The sequence below is a fragment of the Anthonomus grandis genome, chromosome 22, assembly GCF_022605725.1.
Source record: "Anthonomus grandis grandis chromosome 22, icAntGran1.3, whole genome shotgun sequence".
Taxonomy (NCBI): Eukaryota; Metazoa; Arthropoda; class Insecta; order Coleoptera; family Curculionidae; genus Anthonomus; species Anthonomus grandis.
In genome coordinates this window covers 4164039-4170257 of record NC_065567.1, presented here as the reverse complement: position 1 = coordinate 4170257, position 6219 = coordinate 4164039, and the positions used below count along the sequence as shown (strand labels likewise).

The 6219-nt window shown below is 38.1% G+C and overlaps 1 protein-coding gene across 1 annotated transcript in view; it reads right to left on the bottom strand.

Moving 5' to 3' along the window:
* Positions 1 to 6219, bottom strand: part of LOC126748597 (uncharacterized) — a 356494-nt gene that overhangs the window by 272125 nt on the left and 78150 nt on the right. The window lies entirely within an intron of this gene.

The following is a 6219-nucleotide window of genomic DNA, read 5'->3' as shown; positions in this document are numbered from 1 at the left end:
GGCTTGAGTCCTATCTATCAAATCGTACTCAGAAGGTTACAGTGTCAGGGCGTTTGTCTGCTTCTAGATCCCTAAAATGCGGCGTTCCCCAGGGTTCAGTGTTGGGACCACTGTTATTTTTTCTGTATGTGGATGACTTGAGTTCATTGAAACTGCAGGGCAAGGTGGTTCACTTTGCTGATGATACCACCATACTATGGAGCGATAAAAATTCTGATTATATTAAGACTTGAATCCTTGAAGACCTTCAGATTTTATCAGGGTGGTGTGCTTCCAACAGGCTCGTGTTTAATGTAAGAAAGACGTCTATTATGTTCAGGGTCTAATGTTTTACGAAAATTCTCTCTTGCAGAATAAAGAGTACTGCAAGTTCCTAGGAATTACCATTGATGGTCGCCTTCGGTTTGAAGATAATATTTTACATTTAGCTGGAAAATTATCTTCTGGATGTTTTGCAGTAAGAATGACAAAACAAGAGCTGGGAGGGGTGGTTGCACGTTCAGTGTACTTTTCACTTATTGAATCTCATATTCGGTATGGCTTGCCTTTTTGAGGTTTAACCAATAAGGGGCTACTTAACATTGTCTTTGTTATTCAAAAAAAAGCAGTTAGATACCTGTGTTCTGCTAAGTTAAAAGATTCTTGCAAACCCCTCTTTATTTCTTCTTTAACTCTTTTTTCACTCTTTATCTTAGAAACAGCTGCTCTTGTTCACAAAATTCCCAAACTACCCTCTGACACTGGCCATTTGACTCGTCGTGTAAATGATGTTCCCCTACCTATTCCTACGTCTTCCCTTACCAAAAACTCATTAATTTATATAAGTAAAAAAATTTACAATCATGTTCCTCTATGTGTTAGACATATATCGGATGTTAAGAAATTTAAAAGAGAATTAAAGACGCTTTTATTGGCTAAGGCATATTATAACCTAGATGACTTTTTTAATGATAGGTTTTAACCTTGGACATGTTGGAAAGTTTTTTTTTTCCTTTTTTCCTCTCTAGTTTTGTCAACAAGTTTACCTTTATTTAGTAATTGATTGTTTTATTTAGTTATCTTTAATTCAAGTATGTTCAAAGAGTTTTGTCTTCTTGTTTTGTCTTCTTCGATTAATTTTGTTCATTGTTTTGTCAACTTTTGAAATTGTATTTTTGTTTTGTTTTTTTTAGCTTGTAGGATGCTTGTACACAAGATTATTCTTACGTAATATAGCACATTTTCTTTCTTTCTTTCTTTCTTTCTATACACATTATATAAAAACATGAAATTACAAGTCAAAATATTACTTTTCAAATTAATATTATTAGCAGTACATAACCTTAAAATGCCTAAATTAAAACGCAGCATTTAATAATTCTGAATTTTTCCCTATTTCTTTCTTATTTTGAGTAAATATATTTAATGCGGAAAATTAAAATGCCAAGATAAGTTTACTACTGGTTATAGAGTGAGATCTTTAGAGAGGAGATCTTTTCCCATGCCCAGTTATCCGGGATATGAGAAATGTTTCTCTTACTTAGTCCAAGGTAGGGATTCAGAGCCAATCGATGGGAAAGCTGCTCCGAGCCTCGCGAATTTGTCCACCCGTTCATTGGCCTCCATTCCGCTGTGTACAACCGTGTCAGGAACCTCACACATTCGTCAAAACCGTCTTCCCAACATAACCCAATGTAGACAGCGCATCCCTGCATTGTTTTTGTCATCCCTGCTTAGATGGCTTTTAACGCAGCCTGGCTGTCGGAGTAAATAATTTATTATTATTATTTCCATTTTCGGATCCTCTTTTCTTTCTTTTCTGAACGTTAATTACGTTCTGCCAAAACCCCGTTCTTCAACCGCCTGAATACCATAATTGCAAATCCTTCTAAAATCAAACCTTTGTGTTAGGTCTTTCTTCTCTGCTTGCTAGTCAATCTTAGAGGAACCTTCTAGCCATATAGTATCCTCTGGCTTTGCATTGAGAGGCAGGAGAATTAGCATTTCCTTTTCGACCAGTTTGGTGATTGATGTATACCCTGCTACCCTGGGTTTATGCTGCCATATGACGATGTTATCCTTCATCCTTACATAGGATGCCAGCGGCTCATTCTGAATTCACAGCAGGAGTTCGGACAAACCCAGGAGGATATTCCGCGCTGCACGTGGTTAATCGCATCGCACCTGTAATGCCGAGTCCGACCAGCCTCTGCATTCTTACCAGTTTTTCAGCATTTAAGGTTTTGTTTGTTGCCGTCCACTTACCACCGAGCTGTACATTACTCTAGTTCTGATCACATCCTTATAACCAGTTCATCGTCTGCAAAGGCCAATGTGTAGATTTCTTCCTTCTCAAGCTGCCTTAGAAGATTATCCATGAGCAGACACCAGAGGTTTAGCGACAGGCACCTTCCTTGTGGGCATCCACGATCCACCCCAATCCCTGCCCTGTGATCTGGCAATCTCTCGCAGCGCTGATCTGACCCAACCGACCAATGGAGCCGGTGTGTTCCGGGTCTATAGGGACTCGCAAATCTCCTTGGTTTTTGCCTTGTCGAAGGCTCCTTCAACGTCATAGAAGAGACCTAATGCAAGCTCTTTATTGTTGATCACCTTCTCTGCTTTTTTAACTATGGCGTGTAGAGCATTTTCAGGAGACCGCCCTTTGGCGTACGCATGTTGAGAATCATCCTCTCTCAGATTTCCTAAGTCCGTAAGACTTGGCCAGACTGTAATCCTTTTTGTCCGCTTTGAGAATAAAGACCTCATTAGCCGCTCTTTATGTCTTCGGTACATATCCCATTACTACGCTGGCTCAGAAAATATTCTTCAGATGAGAAAGGAGTATACCCAGGCACGACTGGACATAATCCAGATGCCCATCTTTGAGATTATTCCGTCCGACCCAGCTGCTTGTATGGACAAAATTCACATACTGCCAATTTGATAGCGCTGTTGGTCACTACTTGTCCTCCTATCTTTAAAGAGTCTACTTCCAAACTGAGAAGTTTGACCAGTCTGGCGGAATGGAACATCGTTTCGAGTTCACTACAGGATTTTTGCCATGTAAGGAGAGGTATGATATCTTATTTGATATGTGAATATAATTTTTAAGAACTTGATTTTTTTGAATTTTTTTATCACTGCTTGCGTTGTTGTTTAATTTAATTATTTTTTCTTTGAATTCTCGATCTATAACAGGAATATTGAGTTTGTAATTTTACACACCAAAATTGACTTTTGACCACAAGGAAGAAAAGCCGTTTTATTTTCAAACGAAAAAATGTCCTTCCAGGATAAAATGTGTTTATATTTGTTAGACATTACTTTTTAAACTTATCACGTTCATCATATTTAGTTATTCTAATTGAAATTAGATAAATAGTTTAACTAAAAAATCTATCCACTACAATTTTTGCTATTAATGCAGTGAAAATTTCTTTTAATTGTGCGTGCGACGTCAATATGCAAACGCAATATCTTGATCATGCTACGAGCTATTCTTTATCTACAGGGTGTTGGGAAGATCAGCGACGTCGCAGAAGCTGTAAATTGTACCAAGAACACTATAGGAAGGTTGTAGCAGAAATTTAAGAGACTGGTGATATGAGAGAAAGGCATACTGGTCTACCAAGAACAAGCGAACCTGTACACGATAGGTTTATTCGCCTACGAAAGACATTACGAAACCATAATATTCCTGCCAATCAGCTACAAAATGTACATGTCACTGCTCGAACAATAAGAAATAGCCTACATGAAAGCAATCTTTAATATGGACAAAATACATATACAGTGGCAGACTACCTATAATCAAATGAGCGATATTTCACTATCGGTGATTTAGTTATCATCACGTTATAAATAATCGGTAACTTCAGTGACCAAATATTAGAAATAATGGTAATTTCAACAAGCCACGATTTTTACTGTCTGCGACCGTTTCACGTAAGCAAAATTGTAATACGTGATATTATTTATTTAACAATTCAATATTAGAATATTTCATTTCATAAAAATTAGACTGGTGCATTCCTGATCAAAGTGCGAACGCAAGTCGATCTCCCGAGGCAGGCGTTAGTCTGAAGTCTGCCTTTAAAATTGCCAGGGAATGCATTAAGTAGCGGAAAGGCACTTCCATCTCCAAGGCAAGAGACCTTTATATAGGAACTGAATCAACTCTTTTGCCAGCCCGAACTGTACTTATAAGGGACGAAATTAGGTTAAATCTATGATATATTCCTCTAATTACTAGGGGAAAGCCAGATGCAAAAAACACTTTTAGTGTTACCATCAGGTGACGTAGTGCATAAAAGACTCAGTCAGAGGTTTGAGAGGTTATTTTGAGCAAATGGTTATTTCAGTTGGTTTATAGCAGCCGAAAATGAATCGGAAGTCAGAATATATTGGGCCATGGTTTACGGGATTTTGGGGATCTTTCTAGGGGGGCTTTCTTGGGGATCTAGGTTCCAGTTCTAGTTAGTTCCGACAGGAGTAGAAACTTTCACAGATGTTATCAATAAACTCAGTGAGACGCTCCACCCCTGCGATGTTATGCAGTAGCTCAATCCTGTTGTTTTTATGCTGTGCAACGTGGAAGAATTTTGTTCTGCATAATTTGCAGTATTCCTCTCGCAGCGTGTTTATCCGACACCCTGACCCAAACTGGTCTTTCGTCTGTTAAAGTCTGATTATTATCTTATAGATCTTTATTGGTGGGTTGGTTTACTTATTGGAGGGGGACAATTAATTCGGTTTTTTGGAGTTTATGTTGAGTTTCCATTTATCGTTGTTAGAAGTGAGGAGGGAGAGATATCTGGAAATAAGGATCTGTGCCGCTAGTATGATTGGGCGGTGTCATTGGCGGACAGAGCTAGTTTGGTGTGAGGAGCTATAGAAATATTAGAGGATATAAAGGAGCGGAGATAGGACTGTACCTTCAGGAGCACATAATATTGGCATTTTTTCCTTCTGAAAAAAAATTGCTGTAGTTGTGTTAAGCCATATATGCATACGCTGGACAATTGAGAGATTTTTCAGGACGTTGAATCTGGGCCAGGAACTTTGTTGTTGGCAAGCATCACAGAACCTATCTTACTACACTAGGCTTGGGTTTAAGGACTAGGAAGATTTGGTTTATTTTTGACTTTTTTCTAAAGACAAACATCGTGACCAAGCCAGGATTCGAACCTGATATTAAACCGTGAACATTGTGCGCCACGGTGCCACCAGGGTCGGCAGATAAACCCAGCAGCAAAATATAAAGCATATTCGTTTTGTGCGCAAATTTTTTGTTGACGCAAAAAACGTTTTTTTTAACCAAAGTAAGTCGTGAATAAAATGTCCTTGCTTCACTGCAAAAATTTGTCTTTAGATTAAGGGGCTGTAAATCTTAAAAATTGGCGGCGTCATGCTGCCAAAATTAGATGAAACGCCAAGAAAGATGGAAGGCCCATTATAGGAGATATTCCTTAATGATACTTATCTCGCATTTTAATTAGCGTCATTAAGTCGTTAAAGCATCTGAAGCTAATAACATTATTTTATCCCATTACGCGCTAATATCACGCACCTATTTCAACTACTTAAAACGGTTATTTCCGCCTGATGAAGGAAAAACTGCACAATATTTTAAACAAGTAGGGGGCAAGTAGCTATGGACAGCAGGGTTTCTTCCCCACCAAAGGATAAATTTACCACTATTTTAAAAAAGCTGATGAGTCAGTTAGAACCGAGAGGACCTGACCAATGTCAGATGTTCGAAAGACAAAACATTCATCTTTTAGATTGACAATATGTTTTTCTTAGTTCGATTATGCACTCGTACCTAACAGCATACCGAAGAATAGCTGAGGTCATGGCTAATAGTTTTATTGAACATCTTGTCAATGTAAGGACTGAGACAACCAAAGGGACGCCGGACGCACAAAATAAAAGGAAACGCCAAAATGTGTCTCCAGATAAAACCACAAGTAGTTGCGATTTTAACAATGATTACAATTCTGCTTAGAACATCAAAAAGCGATGATCCTCGAACTTGGGAATTCAACAAAAGAAAGTTCTAAAAAACGGTTAAGATTCTAAATCATTATCAGATAGCTGCAGTGAAAATGATGATGTTAATTACATGGAAAGATGACAATCCATGCGATGAACATTTCTTCAATGAAAAAGACGAAAAGGTTCTTGAAGAAAATAAAACTTTAAAACCCAGAAAAATAGAAGTCAAAGGAAAAGTAC